The sequence below is a fragment of the Diabrotica virgifera genome, chromosome 1 (genome assembly GCF_917563875.1).
Source record: "Diabrotica virgifera virgifera chromosome 1, PGI_DIABVI_V3a".
NCBI lineage: Eukaryota > Metazoa > Arthropoda > Insecta > Coleoptera > Chrysomelidae > Diabrotica > Diabrotica virgifera.
In genome coordinates, this window is record NC_065443.1 from 291153046 (window position 1) to 291174319 (window position 21274).

A 21274-nucleotide genomic window follows, 5' to 3' on the forward strand; every position below is an offset into this window, starting at 1 on the left:
GGCGGTTTATATGTAGAGGAGTGCATGCCGTATCGATTAGAGCATTTGCAGGGAGCGCGGAGCAGCAAACCTAATGGATACGCACCTTAAAGTTAATACATATTCACAAAAAAGGAACAAAACGGTATTTTTTCAAATATTCATAATCATGAAAAAATAACTTCGTATAGTAAATTTTTCTTTGCTTGGCCTAATAATTTGGCCAGGTACTGTAACTTCATCATTTTCTGACTTATAGTGTTGCAAAAAAAACTAATTTGGGATTAACAAATTAAATAACTTTTAAACTATCTTACCAATTGCTTTGAAATTTAGGGTACAATTTAAGCACCATTTAAATTATGAATATTTATAAAAACCCAAAATTTATTATCTATTTTGCAATTTTCTAAGCAACCAATAAGGATAGACATATTCAGCGAACGCCATATTGAAGTTGTTTATACGATTTATGAATTTCTTACTCTTAAATTTGTTTAAAATGCTTAACTTTTTGGTAATAGACGAAAAAAGCGAAAATTTACCGTTTTTGATCTTCATTTGTTTATTTATAACTATGTATATCATCAAAATCGGCTGCAGGAAACATATAGGTTATTATTATAGATGTCCATATTACTCAAAAAAACTGGTTTCGGCCTGGAGGGGGCTGTGTCACCAACAGGATATTTTTTTCCTTATTTCTCTGAACTAGTTGGTGATATATGTATTACCGAGCCATCTGTTGCATTCAATGTTGTCATAAATAGCTGGGCCATTGTTGCCCGTATTGGGGCAACATATTGCAGTAAAAATATGCTCGTTTATTTAGTTTAGAAGCACCTTCACTTATATGAAGTTTCCTAACTTGTTTGACTGGTAGATAAGAAAAAATATAAATAAAATCAAGACACATGCTAAAACGGTTTGTACATTAAAATTAAAATTTTTTAATTCCAGAGATGAAAATAGCATCCCGGCAATCATATTTTTTCCACGTCTCCGTTAAGTAGTAATCTGTTTGATACCACATGCATTTTGCGGCGTGATATCATCAATAACTGAAAGCAGTATTTTCCTCTTTCCTGAAACGACCAATTCAAATATTATATTGACCAGATGGTTTACTGCTCTCTTAAAATTCCCCATGGCATGTGCGGTTTTTGTAGCAGTGCGATAAAATATCAATTGGTAAAGGTAGTTAAGAATAGAGATGGGTCGAAGTGAATCAGTCAATTTGATCACTGGAACAATAGTTTTTCGGCGAAGAATGAACTAGGATAAAATATGATATGAATGCTGTCTATGATACAAAAAACTCTCAATATTACAAGTTATTTTTAAGGTAATAAAAAAATGAAAATGACTAATAAAAATTCGGCATTTATCTTGGTCAAATTCATTATGATCTTAATTAAAATTTCCTTGCATTTATTTTTACACTACTAGATATACAAAGAAAACAAAAAATAATCCCTGTAATAATGATGTGTATCCCTTAAAACATTTCAGTTACCACTGCTTTTTTGGTTGTTTCACGATACACTTGGAATGTAAATTTGTCGGTTCTTTTAATACAAAATAACTGGAGAAATTGCTTCCCAGCGAACAAGTTGATGAATTATGAACACTGCTTCAGCTCTACTCCCATACGCAGGCAGCTGGACATATTTTATCATCATGTGACCAAGAGATAAATCAGAAATTGAGGAAATACTAATAGGTTTCTCAAAAATAAAATTACAAAAATTTCTAATTCCACTCCTATTTCTGGCGGACGAACCAGACCAAAATTTTTACTTGACTCAGACGGCCAGACGGGCTAAGTTGAAATGTGTAGTACTGGGACATTCCAACACTACTTGACTAGCGAAGTGCTAGGCCATGATTTTGACTTCACTCCTTGTCGGTGTAACTGGGGCCCATTAAAAAATTCGTCGCTGCGATGCTAATTCTCCTAACATTGGATCTGAAGTTGCATCGGCCCGCTTAACGGCTTTTGACAATGTAAATAAACAAATGGATTTCGTTTATTCTAGAAAAAGAGACACTAAAATCTTGTACAGAGTGGAAGAAAAAAATGCAACAATATCTAACCGTTTTAAAATGTATCCTTGATAGTGATTCCGAGAGTTGATTTTTCTCTTCTTCTCTGGGAGATTCTCAATTTGTTTTCTAATGTCTTATCAATGGTAAGGCCTCGCCCATATCGCATTATAAAGCTTGTTCCAGGATAGCTGTAATAGTTTTGGTAACACGATGTCCATTTGCCTGCCACCTCTTCTCCAGTTTTGTGTCTTATTGTCTGTGTGGAGTTTTATGGTATGGTACGTTTAGCAGTAAATGGTTGACTTCAATGGTCAATACTTGTATTGGCACTTCAATAGTATAAAAGGCCCGGTTTCAGGTAAAATGCAAATATGTTTGAATGTTTGTTTTCTATAATCGTAGCGATTAAAATAGATTTAATTTATTTTTTCTACAACCGTGTTAAAAATGCAATTTTTAGCACTCCATACGAGCGTTAAAAATGATACTTTAAGGCACTAGTGCTTTAAAAAAATTTTATGGCACTGCAATTCGTATTGATCGTATAGACAATTTTGATGTAATGTCAAAAAAATATAAAAATGGAATGTCAGTCAAGTTCAAGTAAAAGTTTTTGTAGATATTGTCTTGTAATTACGTTTGTAGAAAAAATATTGTATGATATGCGTGTTAAAAAGTACATTTTTAAGGCACTCATGTGAATTGCAGAACTCGCTATCGCTCATTCTGCAAACTTTCACATGCGTGCCTTAAACGTGTACTTTTAACACTTATATCATAAATAACTATTAGGTAAAACTCATTTGAAAACATTAATTTCGGGTATATAAGGCAAAGCAAAATATATTACATCCGTTTTTATTGTTTTTGTCGTCGTTATTATTGTAAATTTTGTGAATTCTTTGCTTTATTATAGGATTACCGTCTAGTCAGTGTTAATTGTCAAAAGACCAACTCTGTCTACCTCGGTTGCTTATCGCTCCGGGTGGGTCTTAACAATGGGCCAAATCAGATAAATTTAATAATATTTACGACCGCACTAATTGAAGTCAACCATTTACTGCTAAACAAACCATACTGGTTGTACTGGTTGACTAACCAAAAGCTCTGATGATCCGAGCTTAAAAATAACTTTTAAAAATCTACCAAAAATTAGTATTAAGAGTTTATTATATTACATAGCTTGTTCAATCATGAGCTACATCTATTATAAATGATCTTGTATGTTTGTTCCATACAGTGTGCTAGGTATTTTTTTGTGGTTTATATATAATATATATAGTATATATTTATATAATTTATTTATAATATAATAATAATTTATATAATTTATATATATTTATATATAATATATAATATATAGTCTACTAATATATTTGAACAATACACACCACTTATGATTATTGATAGGTTCACAAGTTCTGAATCACTGTCTAGCTTCGATCTGGACCATCTCTAGTCCTAAATATGTATTTTTGTATATATTATGCAGACGATATTTAATTATAGAAAGAAATAATAACATATTGATTCGGCGAATACAAAGTAAATTAGTATTAATCGATTTGGCACACTTTATATTATAAATCTTATATTGGAATTGGACCAATTTTATAGTAGGTACCTACATGTTTAGTCACTCTACTTAAATAAAATTAAGTAATGTTGATGTTTTAAATCACTCTGTTTTTAAAGAAAGTGCAACAACTAGTATCGTGTCAGAAAAAGCTGAAAATATCACTATGATGAAGGAATAATGCCATTTATTTCTAAATAATCTTGAGTGATCCAGTTATTGGAGCAAACTGGTAAAACGCAATTATTGTTTGTTTTAAACACCTCATGTTCAAATTTTGAGAATATTATATAAGTACATATCTACATTTATAAGACGAACACGCGGTAAAGAGTTTTCTTTTTTGGTGCATGTCTGGTTATAATTGACTGAGTCGATGATAACTTGTTTCTTTATAGCCCATCAAACCTATTATATCTACACAAGCTGTAAGCCTATTTTGGTAGGGGAACAAAGTATGCTAAATTTGCAGTCACTCGAGCGTTATGGGGACCTACTGGGTTGTGATTATTAGGTCCTAAAACCAAAAAAAGTTAAGTTGCATTTTCCATTTTAGTGGAGACTTTCCATTTTTTGATTTAATTTTCCATTTTCAACAATCGTTTTTTCCGATTATAGCGCCATCTATCAATAATTCGAAAAAATGTCTCGAATAAAATTTACTTATTTTTACGTAAAGAATCTAAATCTGCAACAAAAATTTGGGGGTCCCATTTAATATTTTATAGTAACCCCCACCCCACCCCCGTGGGGCGTCGTGTTTGGTACCATTAGATAGATTTTTCAAAAAAAATTTGAAAGTGTATTTTGCAGTTTTTCGATCTGATGTTCATTTTGTGAAATATCGCGGGGTTTGTATTTAAAATTTTAAATTTACCCCCACCCATCTCCGTGGAGGATCATGTTTAGTACCATTCGATAGATTTTTGAAAAATATTTTTTTTTATTTACATTAACGTGCTCGGCAACTATGGCCACTCGCACGGGACGATTACAAACAAGATTACAAGAGGTATAATTAAAGAGCATTAACAAGTTATGTCATAAAAAAAATTAAAGTTTATGATACAATGATATTTTTTTAAAAAACTGAAGAACTCTGTCTAACTGGTTGGTATCACTTAGAATGTCACATAGCTGCGCTTTGAGTTTGAGCTGTTGTCTTACTACACTGAACTGATGACATTCGGTAATAATGTGGTTCACGGTAAGATGGCACTGGCATGTTAAACAGATAGGCCGGATATCTGATGACATCAGGAAGCCGTGAGTAAGTTTGGTGTGGCCTATACGGATTCTTCTTATAATTCTAAGGTCTTGTCTAGAGAGTCCTGTGGGGCCAGTGTAAAGTGGCTTATATACTGAGGGCTGGATTGCACGTAAATATGTATTTAAGGAACTCCAGTGGGCTTGCCATAATCTCCATGTGAATCTGTACGCTTCTGTTTTCAAATCTTTACAAATTTGGATGTGGGTTGTTGACGTGGTAACTGTTGAAGCCGTTTTAGCATGCTGATCTGCAAGTTCATTGCCAGGTATACCAATGTGAGACGGAATCCATATAAATGTAATCTTAGTGTTTAAGATAGAAAGGTGGTGGTAAAAATGATGGATATTTTGGACAAGAGGATGATCGGTAAATAATTCCTGAATGCATAAAATGGAAGCTAAAGAGTCTGTACAAATGGCAACATTTATGTTCGAGAGGTTTATATTCTTAACAGCCTGTAAGATACTACATATATAATTCTCCAGTATGTACGCTGCACAGAAGAGGAATAAAAGAAACACAAATGAGATTGTTTTGAGAGGTGACTGAACAGCCAACCCCCAAATCACTTTTGGAAGCATCGGTGTATATTACTTGATCAAAGTGGTTATTGTGTATAATTTCAAAAAAAGCTTTTATCATGGGTTCTTTAGGTGTTTCATATTTATTGAATTTTGTTAAATTTGTGTTAGTTTGAGGGGTCTGCATAATCCAAGGAGGAATTCGATGAAAGGGGATGGGATTTGTCAGTCTAAAATTGATGTCGCTTGTTATTGTGGACAATATAGAAAATATAGGTTTTATTATTGGTGAGGGGGTGGTATAGGTTGTTGTGAATAAACGGTATACAGGATTAAGGGGGTTAGAAGAGACAGAAAAATATTGAAGACGTATTTTTTAGTTTTTCGATTTGATGTTCATTTCGCCAAATATTCGCCTTTTTTTTGTGAAACTTTTTGACTCACCCATTTCCTTACCCCCGCTCAAATCGTCAGATAAACTCTTTTGCATGTACTTAACTTACCTTATCTTAATCTGACAATTTCGAGTATTTTTAAGGATAGATTTTTTTTCGGGTCCCCCTTAACGAACTTCTCTGTGTTAAAAGCCAATGTATTGTAGAGGTACATCTGCAGGGTACCAGGTTTCTCCCCTATGATAATCTGGCGCGCTCGAGTAACTGCAAAAATCCCCGCTTGGGCTCTTCTACCATTTTTATTTATTCTAATAAAACCATTCCAAAACAAGATAGATTCAATTTACTACTAAATATCTATACTTTATTTCACGTTAATCTAGAACATTGCGAAGATAGCCTCATGCATTTCTTATGAACGATAGAAGCGCGCTGATGCCACGCCGTACTGATAAAAATGAATCGTATATCGGCAGTTGAGTAGCCACCCGTACTCGAGAGGTTTATCAACACTGATCTCCATAAGCGTAACGTTCTATTCTTAACGTGAAATAAAGTATAACTCTTTTCCGTGCTAGTCTTCTATCAAGATCTAATAAGAGCATGGTAACAAGAAAGTGAATATTTCATATTTATAAGATTTTAACACCAATATTGGTAAAAGAGCAAGGTGGTGTTAAATATTTAATGTAATATGTTTTGGGAACAAAATTTAAAAAAATAATAACTCAAAAAATATGTTTTTGTAACATGGATGTTTATAAAGCCATTATTTTCTTCACTGAGTGAGTTTCTATGACTAATTTTAATTTTTTCATGTCTAAATTTTAGCTCAAAAACAAAAAATGTGTAAAGAACCTGAAAAATGTGTTTCTTTCTTCACACCTTTGATAATTATTAATGTATATTGTCTGAAGTATTCCAAAATACCTTCCTACGGCGTGGACACTTTGACAAATTATTTATGTAGATATTTAAGCAACAGCTCCTTTGTGAATCCACCGTCGCCATCGGCGTCGGCGTCGGTTGCTTAATGTGGAATACCACGATTTGTCAATATTTTGACTTTTACTTTTTCTTCTGATAATATTTTTGTCCATGTAACGCAGGATTCTGGTGTCACAGAAACGATTGAAACCTGAATGAATATAACCCGTATTAGTCTAAAGGCCGGTTATCACTTGTCAGTTTAGCTGACGCAGTCTAACTGATTCAGTGATACTTAACAAATAATGAACATGAGAACACATTTTTATTTTAAATGATCAGTACATTCATACTTTCAGTTAAAGCGTTGATTGAGGTATTGGAGGGTTAAACGGTTAAAGTGAAAAGCAGTTCTACTTTTTATCATTTTTGACTGATCATGATCGCATAATAAGACTTTTCATTCACATTCACAGTGTATATTAATATTATACACAGATTATATAACATACAGCAGCTCGAAACAAATGACAATCGATGAAAAACCCTATTGTAAACATACTTAGCGAACCAGCTGGTCTCAATTTTTTTTAACCATTTTCATTACCACGATGTAAAATCTTTGGACTGATTTCGTACTGAATGTAGCAAACCATGAAACGTATGAATGCAAACGTCGCTTTTTATTTTTCATTACTAATGAATAGAGACTGGAAAATATGCACTAAAAAATGTCTAAAATATGCATGCAATATGCATTTTAAAACAAGCTGAATATGCACAATTAACATGCAAATATGCATTTATATATGCACTTATTTTTATATGAATAATTTTATGGTTTACGTTAAATACATAAATAAATAAAAAATAATAAAAATAAATAAATAGGTTTGAATTTAAACCAAATTGTATTATTATTTCTTAATATATTTTTTTAACTTCAGGTTTTGTGACAAATAAAACGGCAAAATATTTTATTTTGACCACAAGATAAATAAGAGTACAATAAAATAAATGTACATATTTTTATTGTTACAATATTGATTCATATTTTCTAAACTAATATTATAAAAAGAGTACAATAAAACAAATTTACATATTTTTATTGTTACAATAAATAATCATATATTGATTCATATTTTCTAAACTAATATTATGTCTTCTATCTGTTAATATTTGTTTATAGGCAGAAAAAGATCTCTCAACGTCACAAGATGTAATTGGGGCATATTTAAACTTTGCTATTAGAGACGGATCCATATTAATATTTTCATCGAAGTTTCCAAAATTGATTATATTATTTATTGAACGCAATAAAGTGAAACCCTCATTTTTGTTTAAAACGTCATCAAGTTTATCTTTAATTTTTACTCCAATTTCCCCATTCAGATTTGTTATTTTCTGTTTAACCGAATCAACAATAGACATACTATTGTGAAGACATAAATTTTGAGCCTCTAATTTTGTAATTGAACTTTCAATGATATCGAAATTCGATTTTATATACAACAATTGATTTTTAATAGACTTTTCTTTAAAAATATTTTGACAGTTATCAATAGCGGTACAAGTCGGATCAAAACTTGAAATAACGCTTTTGATGTCGTCGTAGTGTTCAGATAAAAATATAGCACTTTTAAGCCAAGTTCCCCATCTGGTTAATACTGGTTCTGGTGGTAAAGGAATATCGGGAAGCATCTCCCTATATACCTGTACACGTAGTGGTGCTTTCAGAAATACTTTTTTTACATTATTTATTAAGGTGTTTACATTGGGAAATTCAATTCTAACTTTCTCTGCAACTCTGTTTAGGCCGTGCGCCAAACATGTACAGTGAATTAAATTAGGGAAAAAGATTTTAAGATTGGATGCAGCTTTCATCATATATGAGGCGGCATCACTAAGCATTAATAATATTTTTTCAAATGGTACTTGATCAGGTAAAAAAAAATTTGTTAGGGATTCGTTAACAAATCTAGCTATTGTAGCATAGTTTGTTTTTTCCAAACATTTTACACTAATTAAGTATGAGTTTTTAAAATCGCCAGAGTCGTTAAGAACTCCAACAATTAGATTCGCAATTTGTCGACCCTTTGTATCCGTTGTTTCGTCGACGGAAATCCAAAGATATTCGGCTTTTAACTGATTTTTAATACTCGTCATCACATCTTTGTAACATGCACTGACATATTTTTTCCGAAGAGTTGAAGAACTTGGTATTTGAGCTGGTTTATCTTTAATCTTGCAATAAGTTTTTAAAAAGTTTTGACACGATTTATGTTCTAACTTGTGCAGAGGGATATTGCAGTTCAAAAAAAAATGGCATAAATCCTTTGCAAAGGTTTCTTGCCCAACTGACGTATTCTGAATCTGCAAACTGTTCTGTAGAATCTGCTGGCGAGGTTTATTATCATTTTTTGATAGCTTAGTTTGGTGAAGTGAAGTTTTTATGTGTTGAACTACTTGGAATTTCTTTTGACATGGAATCTGGAATATAATGATAATGATGTTTTAGATGTTTTCGTAAATAGATACCTACATTAAAATGATCAAACTTTTTAAACCTCCCCCAATTTTTTTTTATTTCTCAAAGTGAAATTGAAATCGTCAAACAATAAAGTACAGTCAGTGTACCGTAGTATACAGGGTGGGCCACTCTCAACACCTCGCTCTGTATAAGCCAAACCGTTGCGAACTTTAAAAAACAGTTTTTGAAGAAATGGGACGGTTTGTCATTTTAGAATAGACAGACACATAGATGTGCAAAGAAGTTTGATAAGTTTAAAAATCTATTGAAGTGGAGAACTTACCTTTTTATCACAAATGGTGCAAAACATACTTTCACTGTCGATAACTTTTAGATGATTGTTACTTCCAATCCAACTTCTGAGAAGACTTGATTTTTCCCTTGCTACTTTAGGCATTTTCACAATAATAATAAAATGATTTTTTTACACAGTATAGTCAATAACTTGCAATCACAAAAGTTGAATAATCGGCGATTGATTTAAGACTAACCATTCATAAAATAAAATAATCTATCCTACCCTTAAAATGCTTAAAATTTCGTTTTGGTTGGTTTTCCCAGAATAATTCATAGTTGGCCGACACCAGCAGAAAGTACAGGTAATATTTGTAATGTTATTCAAAATATAATCGGTATTTACTTAGGTAATTTGTAAATTCTGAGAAGTCTATAAATCTTAAATATCCGGATAATGATACCTGCAGCTATAAATAACGCCCATTATGTTTATGGGTACAACAACAAAGGAGCTTAACAGCAAAATATTTACTTTCACATTTTATTTTAATGGATGTTGATGTTACTAATATATACCTTATTTTTAAATGGGGTAGAGTAAATTCCCATCAAAATATGCATTTATATGCTCTTAAATCTCCAAATATGCAAGGCATATGCATTTATGAAAAACATGAGAAATATGCAGCATATATATGCATATGCATTTTGCATATAATCCAGTCTTTACTAATGAATCAGTCAGACTGCGTCAGCGAAACTGACAAGTGAGAACCCGCCTTAAGATCCGATATAAGATCGACCTTCACCCATCTGTTTAATGGATAAAAATTATTTTATATGTAATTTAGTATGTTAAGCATTATAAAAAAGAAGGGGGGACCGAGGTAATTGTGTCCACACTATAATTAATTAATAAATTAAAAAATGCTTTTTTTTTTATAAATTCTACTAAAAGTTTTTCGGCCCCAGCAGATATTATTTTAGATTTTTTGGATCATTCGAAACAAAAAAGGTTTTTTTTAATTTTTTTTTCTAAGTTGATCTATTTTGACTTATAAATAATTTAAAACGAAAGATAACGATTTTCAAAGTTCAAAAACATAAGTAAAAATATCATTTTTGAAATTATAAAATACCTATTATTATTCAATCAACTATTTTCAATGGAAAATAAGCCACAATTTTACCAAAAAAATGATTTTTATTAATGTTTCGATACCCAAGTCGAGTGTCGTTGTCAAAATACAAAATAATACTAAATTAAAAAAAAAATGTTGTTGCTAAGTAAACAATTCTTCTAATAATTTATTTAATCTGACTCATTTATATCGGCAATTCAGACATGTATTATACATTTTAAAGTAGAAGACTTTAAAATGATATTGCCAATATTGATGAGTTGCGTTCCTGGGACGACTTTACTAAAAGATAGTTCATTTGATTACACGAAATCAACCCAACTCAAGAATATCCGCCACAAAAAATCATAGCATGTGATTTGTCTTTAAAAAGACAACCAAATGTAACGGTGGCAGTTGCTATTCTCACGCTAGAGACTCCATAGTAAATCACGAGGGAAAACCAGGAAAAACCTCGTGATACTATCCCGACATCGTAACTATTTGGGCTTACATTTAGTTTACTTACAAATCTAATACCAAATTCCGACTTTAATATACATATGCTATTTTAAATTATAAATAATATTAATAATACATAGATATTATATACATAATACTAAAATATAAAATATGTACTAACTCGATATGTTACTGACTTACTGATCGTGGTATTTTATTTCTATTGACTTCCTCTTTTAGTTTATGTAACCACATAACACAAACACAAATTCTTATCAGAACCTGATAGAACAAGGTTTGTACTTGAATTAATGTACTTGATAATTACAAAAATCCATCTGGGGCATATTAGTAAAATACTTTAAACATCCATGCTTAACTTAGCATTTTCAACCGATGTTTCCTTGAAGTATTAATTGTACAGGGTTTTGACCAACATATTTTTGTAAAATTATATTATCTTGGTGGTTAGCATGTAAATTGCACGTGAGTATAACCTACAACTTTTCTTAACCGTAGTCAAAATTTTAAAATTTTTGCATTATTTTACCAGGTTATATTCATTTTAGGTAAGCACTGATGATGATTTTTAAACCAATCGAAAACTAGTTATGTGATTGTGATGTAGCCCTTTTTAGGGATTTTAAATATATACCTTTTATAAATGATTTTACTGTTTTTTGAATTACAAAAATAATATTTTTTACTTGTATTTTATATCCTTGACAATCATAATTCTATTTCCAGTTTTTCTATTTTGTTTAAAACTCGAAAACGATTAACTTAAGAAATATATTACAGACCTTTTTTGTTGAGAATGATCCAAAAAATCTACTGCCCTGGCCGAAAAAATTCTAGTAGAATTTATAAAATAAGTAATTTTTTAATTATTATTATCTAATTAATTATAGTCTGGACAAAATTATATCTGGCACCCCTTGTGTTTTATAATTTTTAACATACTAAATTACACATTAAATAACTTTTGGTGAAGATTTATTATATCAAATCCTCTACTATATTGCATCTACACATGATACAGACATAAGCAGATATATCAGAATTAAAAATATTCTGACATAATATTTTTAAATGTCTACTGCTAGTACCTATTTCCCCAAAGTAATAAACTGTTAAAATGAAACTCGAAAACGATTAACTTAAGAAATATATTACAGACCTTTTTTTGTTGAAAATGATCCAAAAAATCTAAAATAATATCTGCCCGGGCCGAAAAAATTCTAGTAGAATTTATAAAATAAGTCATTTTTTAATTATTATTATTTAATTAATTATAGTCTGGACAAAATTATATCTGGCACCCCTTGTGTTTTATAATTTTTAACATACTAAATTACACATCAAATAATTTTTGGTGAAGATTTCTTATATCAAATCCTCTACTTACTCTACTATATTGCATCTACACATGATACAGACATAAGCAGAGATATCAGAATTAAAAATATTCTGACATATTTTTAAATGTCTACTGCTAGTATTTCCCCAAAATAATAAACTGATAAAATGAAGTAAATATTGATAAGAAAATACAATTTCGCTGCCCAGTCTTCAACACTAGTTTAAAATACTCTGCAACATAAAAATATTTAGAGAAAATCTCGGAATTTCCACCGCACAAATTTCGTAACTTCCCCTCGCATAAGAAGAGTATTAAATAAAATATACACATCATAATAATATTAAAAGTCGTGTTTACGATGTAATGTAAATGGTATCCATAAAAACAAACAAACTCAATATTGTTAATAGGTCATAAAGATAGATTATACGAATTAATATAATCATAATCTTGTGAAACTCTTCGTTTTTATTCAACGAGTAGATGCAATTGTCCAATTATTTGTGCATTTATAGTCATTTATAGATAACAGCAACACATAATTAATCAATTTCTCGATAATAGAGAGTCTCGTTTCAATCAGTTTGATTTGTTTGGTGCAATAAGAGCATATATTAATGATACCAATTGAATAAATGGCCTTAAGTCCATGTCACGACATCTTTTACTATTTGTTACAGTCTGCTAAAAATAAAATAAAACTCAGTTCCACCCTCCACCACTTTCTCTGTAAACACGCGCAGACAGCCACACACATACACACTATATCTATTCTTATTAACTAACTTGACATACTTTGGTGTATTCATTCATTCTAATATATTATAGCTAACGCCATTGTGTTCAAAATCCTATTATTGGATGAGGTGGATTACTCCTCCATGTCATTTATAGGTTGCTGTGTATCTTTGTTGCTTTTGTGACTCTTTTCCATTTCTTCCTGTCCTTGTACTGAACTTTCCAGTCTTTAACGTTCATTGTTCTTATGTCTTCTTCTACATCATTCAACCACCTTCGTATAGTTCTTCCTCTACACCTGGGCCATAGTGGTGTCCAGTTAGTTATCCTTCTCAACATATGAGTGTGGGCGTTTCTGTATATGTCCTGTCCATTCTAAGCGAAGAGATTTTATGTATCTGACTATATTTTCTCCCTTTAATAATTCTTCTTCAATTTTGGTTTTTGTTTTCATTCTTATTACATTGTGGCCTAGTAACGTTCTCATTTTTTTTCTCAAATTTCAGAAGGCTATCTTCCTCTTTCTTGTTATTCGTCGTTGTTTCCATCCCAACAGGTCTTATTAATAAGGTCTCATATAGGTCAGAGGCGGATCCAGCATCGTCAAGAGAGGGGGCCGATTGGCTAAATTTCTATGAAAAATAAATGAATAAACTGAAAATTCTCAGATGCAGAATTCACCAATATAATAATAATTAAAATGGTAAATAGTTATTTTCTTGTTTGAAGTTCTTTCTAAAACATCCTTAATCTGCGACTTTTACAATTTATAAGACAGCAGACGACGAATATAGAAAACAAAAAGGACTCTACTATATGCAGTCTATAGTAAGTGAATGTTTTTATAATCTTTATATATAACTTGGTTTGAGAGGGGGGCCGATCGCCCCCATCGTCCTCCCCTGGATCCTCCACTGATATAGGTTCATCTTTGTTCTCTTACTTAGAGTCTTGCTTCTCAGCAGATTTCTATTCATTCCATATGTTTTTTTCAAAAGATCTTTCAAATAAGCTCTGAAAAAAGTTTTTTGCATAAAAACTGACTTGACTGACTTATGACGAAAATAAAGTCGCTCTCTGCTTTTTTCTTTTTGAAATGTAAAAATTAAACCCTCGTCGTTACAATCCTAATAAAAATGAATAGCTTATTACTTGAAATTAACTTTATTTAGGTATAGTTGATACGATCCATGTGATTCGACCGGTTTGGCATGCTTAGTTTAGAAAAATAGTTGGTTAAATCGAAAATGACATTATTATAATTTAAAAAAAGTGCATTTTTCTTAAATAAACCTAAAAGTATTCATGATACAAAAACAAAAAAAAATCAAAATTTTCGGTAAAAGAAATTCTACAATTAATATTTGAAACATTTGTTCATATTATGAATACTTTTACATTTATTTAAGAAAAATTCACTTTTTTTAATTTCAAAAATGTCATTTTCGATTTAATCAACTATTTTTTTTAAACTAAGCATTTCAAACCAGTCAAATAACATGGATCGTATCAAATATACCTAAATAAAGTCAATTTCAAGTGAGAAGCTATTCATTTCTATTAGGATTGTAACGACGAGGGTTTAATTTTTACGTTTCAAAAAGAAAAAAAGCAGAGAGCGACTTTATTTTCGTCATAAGTCGGTCAGTTCTTATACAAAAAACTTTTCTCAGAGCTTATTTGAAAGGTTTTTTAATGAACTTTAAAAGATGTCTCTTAAGTTTTCCCAAAAAATTGCACCATATTCAAGTTATTTGAGATTAAAAGTTCTCCATTTCGATGTTCTTCGAAAATAACCATCCTTTAAAGAGCAATAACTCAGTAGTTGTTGGATTTACCTAGGTCTTTCCAACATGAATAGCTTTGCTTTTTTATTAGCCACAATTTTATTCTTAATGATTTTTTCTATAAAATTAAATTTTTTAAATTTATTCATGAAAAACGGTTATAAAACGTGAGTTTTTCCAATGAAAAATGCATAGTTTCAATCGCAAATAACTTGGAAAGTGTCAATTTTGCAAAAAAATTTTATAGAACAAAATTTACTCAGAATTGGCCCCTCTATCGATTTCCATAGTTATTTTGATTAAAAAATGTTCATCCCCTAGATGGGGTTGTTTTCACCCCCAGGGCAAAAGCGGAGTTTGGCATAGGGTAGATTTTGACAAAGGTTATAATTACTACCTAAATCCAAATTTTCAAGGAAATCGATCTTGGTTTTCTAAATTCCACGAGAAAATGGCTGTTGATTAGACTAAACTAGGTACTGGTTTCTATGCTGCAGTACTGCAGAATTGATATCATCGGCAATTTTGTCGAACGACACAGCAGTACCGTGAGTAGCCAGCTTTAAGCTTATTTCTATGGACTAATAGCTAGATAATTAAAAACACACGCATTTTATAGTTCCATGTAATATGTCTCCAGTTTTTTTCATATTCGTGTTGGCTCTTAATTATGAATGCCAATAAAATGTTTAATCTAAAATCTTCTTTAACAAACTTTTATTATTGTGTTCAATGTTATTAAGTTACATATTATCAAAGCTTATAACAATATTAATAACATCTAAAACATTCTTCATATAATATCTCAATAAATCGCTTAAGATGTTTTTGTCATAAAACTCGAGTCTCGAGAGTATTGGTGGGTGTTGCCATATTATATAACAATGCAAAAAATGTGATATGGTCTCAGTAATTAGTTTTTGCAGTAAATATCGTAAGGTCAATATCCTGAAAGCATTACTGCTATCTTTTAATTACTAGGAAATATTTTATTACACTGCTATCTATCTTCGAATAGGTGAATGAAACAATTATAGTACTTTTATCAGGGTATGAAAGTCTGACGTTATTTTTAATTGCCAGGACCTTGTCTATTCGTATTACAAATATAGTATTTCATTTTACACGTTCACATTGTTGAATATGTCATAGGACAGTTAATCGCCTGAAGAGCTAATCTCCGAACAAACACATTAGTAAAGCTTGCTCTCTACGGTGCGCCGATGATAACATCAAGTTCTGCAGAGTGAAGAAGGCGGAAGATAAGGTGGGTCACAGTCACAGGTCGTCACAGCTGACAAGATAATCGACAAAAATAATGAGAAATAAGTAAACATCGAACAAAGACACCGAAACAAAGAAAAAAGGCCAAGGAAGTGAAGATATAGGAGGTTTTATCTATATTTATAGTGGAGTAGAGAAAGACAAGAGAGCACAAGCAGGGGTATCAATATTGATAAAAAAAGACTTAAAAGGAAACCTGAAAAGCTGGGAAGAGATCAATGAGAGAATTATTAGAGTATCTCTATTACGTGGTAAGGGCACGACCTCGAGACCATTTTAATATATGCTCCGTCAGAAAATGCATCAAAAACAGATAAACAAATATTCTACGAGACCTTATCAGAACTTATAGAAAATATAAATAGCCGCAAAGAAATTGTGCTGTTGGGAGACAGGCTTGGACAGGCAAAAAAAATGACAAAGTTGTGGGAAAATACGGTGATGCTAAAACAAATGAAAATGGGGAACATTTAATCGAATTCTGCGAACAGCACTCTCTGAAAATTCTAAACGGATTCTACCAACATAAAAACATACATAAGTATACCTGGGTCCAACCAACGAGAAATACTAAGTCAATTATAGATTATGTTATCACCAAACAAGAAACACACATACAAGTTGAACTGACCACTATATGGTAAGATCAAAATGTTTTCTACAGTATCGACCGCGACTACTACATCAAAATGACAACCAACCAGCCAATCAAAATCACTGGACACGGATCTACCTAAATACAATATTGATGCACTGCAAAACGACTCAACATCATTTTTATATAAGCTGCGGCTTAGCCAAAAATTGTCAAACCTGATCTACTCCTCAGCCCAGAATACCTATAACGAGATAATAAATAAAATCAATGAAGCAGCTTATGAGTCGCTCGGTACAATCCAAAGGAACAAAAAGAATACTCCATTGTGGTGGACAGATGACATTGCTAATGCAGTACATAACAAGAAACAAGCGTAGCAAAAATGGCTGCAAACAAATAACCCAGATGATAGACGAACGTATGCAAGATCAAACAGAGAAGTAAAAAATCTAGTAACGAAAGCAAAAAATATTTCCTGGGAAAGTAAATGCGAAGAGCTCAACAAATATATAGGGTCAACAAGATCAAGAGAAGCATGGAAAACGGTAAAAAATCTGAGAACAAACAGAAAAGAAACTAGTAGAATAGATTTAATAGAAGAAATATCTTGGATCGAACATTACTCGCAACTTTTGACTGAAAGAGACCGCAATTCACGAACATCAGTACAACAACATATGAAGTAGAATACGATGAAGACGATGAAATAACAGTACAGGAAGTCGATAATGCAATACGAACTCTAAAAAATCGAAAGTCATGCGGACCACAAGGAATACCGAAGGAATTACTAAAACACAGCCCACAAGTATTACGAGAATTACTTGCGTATGTTTTCACCTTATTCTATAAAGGTCATGATTTACCACCTGAGTAGACAAAAGCACATAATACAAAAAAGGAGATAGAAAAAATTGTTCAAACTACAGGGGGCTTAGTGTCACTCTCGAGATTCTATGGAAAAATAATATAAAATAAAATTGAAAAAGAGATGACAGATGTAGAAGAACAAAATGGCTTTCGTGCAGGCAGATCCTGTATGGACAGCATATTTTCTCTAAAGCAGGTTATTGAGAAAAGATTAGCCCACAACCTTTCCACAGTTTCCACCCATATAATTTTTATTGATCTGACAAAGGCATACGATAGTGTACCACTTTCAATGCTCTGGGTAGCAATGGAAAAACAAGAAACAAGCAAAAAAAATATACAAGCAGTACAACAGCTTTGATGACAATAGATTGTACACAATACACTTCGCTGACAACCAAGCCATTCTAGCTGAAGACAAGAGTGATATAGACTATATGCTCAGAAAACTGGAAGAGGAGTACACTAAGTGGGGCCTTACAATTAATATATAAAAAACCGAGTACTTAGTTGTAGGAAAAAGACCAGAACGCCTACAAATTGAAATGGAAACTATAAACCCAACAGAAGTCTTCAAATACTTAGGAGTCCAATTAACTTCAAAAGCAGGGAGTAACGACGAAATACATTCCAGGATTGGCCAAGCAAGATCAGCCACCAGACAGCTACACGGACTATTGTGGAGTAATAAAATATCAAAAGAAAATAAAAGAAGAATGTATAAAACAATAATAGAAAGTATTGGGTTGTACAGCGCTGAACTCTGGGAAATTAACCAAAGAAACAAGTAAAAAATTACGGCATTGGAAATGAACTATTGGAGACGATGTTGCCGACTCACTAGACTTGATAGGGTGAATAACGAAGATATCAGGAAAGAAATGCAAATTGATCTAGATATAATAGACACAATCGAAGCCAAAAGACTTAACTGGTATGGACACATTCAGAGAATGCCTGAAAGTAGATGGCCGAAAAAGATGGAAAAAATGGACTCCACCCACTAGAAGAAAACGAGGTAGACCAAGATGATCCTGGAGAGAAGAGGTCGAAGATGCAATGACCGCCAGAGATCTAAAAACTGAAGATTGCTTTGACAGAAAACGCTGGAAACTAGGATGCGAGAAGCGGCGACAGCTGTAGAAAGACTTCATATGTTTAGCAGTAGAATATAAATACAGCGGAAAAAGCAGCACAGGATAGACGGGGTTGGAAATAAGAGGGGGAAGCCTATGTTCAGCAGTGGACTTTTGAGGCTGGATGATGACAGCGGAAATAGAAGACGAAATACGAAAAAAAATGAGGTGCCACAAAGAATATTCTTCACTGACTCACAAATTTCGCTCCAAAACTTATGCCGGAAATCGCAGAATAAAATCTTTAAAATCATCATAATATAGACGAGAATGATGTAAGAATTTAACCGCCACATAAAGAAGAAACATAGAACATAATTAAGCAGTTAAAAACAGTATTGCACTATTGCACGCAATATTGCATCATCTTCAGTGGTATCATAGTTCGTTATGAGCCAATACGTTCGTCAGATCTCTCCTCTATTCATCCCTGTATATAGCAACTCGTCCGCATGCTCTAATTACAATGGATTTTAACCCTCTAGGACACTCTAGGTCGTTTAGATAACTAAGCCTCAGTCTTTCTCTGGCTCGTTTTCCTATCGGCCCTCTTTGGTCAAAAACTTTTCTGACTGTTGCATTTTTCTCTCGCCTGAATACAAGGCCTGCCAAATCTAAGGCCTGCTACCTTAATGAATTTTACGGCAGATTCACCAAAAACTTCTATACAACTCTTACAACGCATGCGCCACAAACCTTGCTCTTTGATTTCTCTATATTATATTTTTAGGATTTTTCGCTCGAAATATTTAAGCAGTTCTTGGTCTTTCTGTGTGCTGTGACCACGTTCCTGTCCCATATTGGTCTTATTAATATTTTATAAACGATCACCTTAATTTTTCAAAATAGTTTGTCTGTCTTCTTAAGCCGTCTGTCTTCTCAAGCCATAGTAACACTTACTAGCAACCAATATTCTTCTTTTAATTTCTTCGCTAACGTTGATATCTCTGGTCAACAGCGAGCCTAGGTATATGAAGGTGTCCTTTCAGTTCTAAATCGTCAATAATTATTATTCTTCTAGGTGTCTGGTTGCTTGACCTAATGCAACACGTATATTTGGTCTTTTGGGCATTTATAGTTTCATTCTATGTACAGATACCCTTAACGACAGGAATGCATCCGAATGCAATTGATTTTTCGACAAAAAAAACTACGTTTTCAGACAGTTTTTCGCCAATAACTCAAAAAGTAAATAGTTTATCGAAAAAAATATTTTTAGCAAAAGTGTAGTCTATAAAAAAAAACGAAAAAAATGGTGTACCACTAAAGTCTACAAATTGAGTAGAAGCAGAGTTGTAGCTCATGAAAAATACGTTCTTATTCGTCTAATTCCAAATCGAATAATTCAACGCGAAATCACCGAAAAATTTTTCTAAAAATTTTGGAAAAATTTAATTTTTGCAAAATAACTTAAAAAGTATTAGTGATAAGAAAAATTTTAAAGAGTAAAAAATGTAGTTTTTGCTATTATAAATATGCTAGTTTCATTTTGTTTCTCCGTAAGACAAAAATTGGTTAAGACAGCGTTTCTCAACCTTTTACCCTTTGCGACCCAATCTTCCATAATTATTTTCGTCGCGCCGCCCCTCGTTCAATAATTTTGACAAAAAACAGTAAAATCTTACTTTTTAGTATTGAGTGCTCTTTATGATTATAACTCCTATTCAGTGTTCATGTGTATTTTATTTTTTTTTGTCAGAGTTTTGTTTTGCTTCGATTTTAGTAAATTAGTTAATGATGTTAGTGTATTTTTTTTATATGCTCACGCCCCCCATTACTAAAAGCGCGTCCCCCTAGGGGGGCGCGCCCCACAGGTTGAGAAACGCTGGGTTAAGATATGGCTGTTCAAAATTTGCATACGCTCGTGATTAGTGACCCATTCAAGCTTTCTCAATTATAACTCTTTCAAAAATAAACACTTCAAACCGGTGAGACTGACAGATCATATAAAAAATAGATAGGTAAGTAAATTGTTTGTAAAGCGGTAGCGATTAATTTCATTTGGGGAGCTAAACACGGCGAGATTTTCATGATTTTTACAAAAAAAGAGGGCTAACTTTATTTTGAGCGCAACTCGCTTATTTTTAATGCTAAAACTTTTGTTAACAATTAAAACACAGCTTTTTATAAACACTTTAAAAAAGTTTAAATGGGTTTTTCCTGAAAAGTGCTTAATTTTTCGGTGATTTCACCTTGAAATATTCGATTTGGAATTAGACGAATAGGAACGTATTTTTCATGAGCTACAACTTTGTTTTTATTTGATTGATAGACTTTACTGATACCCCATTTTTTATAAGCTACACTTTTGCTAAGGATACTTTTTTCGATAAAATATTTAATTTTTGAGTTATTTGCGAAAAACCGTCTGAAAGCGTAGTTTTTTTGTCGAAAAATCAACATTTTCAATGGCAAATAACTCGAAAAGTAT

General features: G+C 32.1%; 1 protein-coding gene across 2 annotated transcripts in view; it reads left to right on the forward strand.

Moving 5' to 3' along the window:
* The window catches only part of LOC114329749 (uncharacterized), a 278805-nt gene that overhangs the window by 65131 nt on the left and 192400 nt on the right, over positions 1 to 21274 (forward strand). The gene's annotated exons all lie outside the window — the stretch shown is intronic.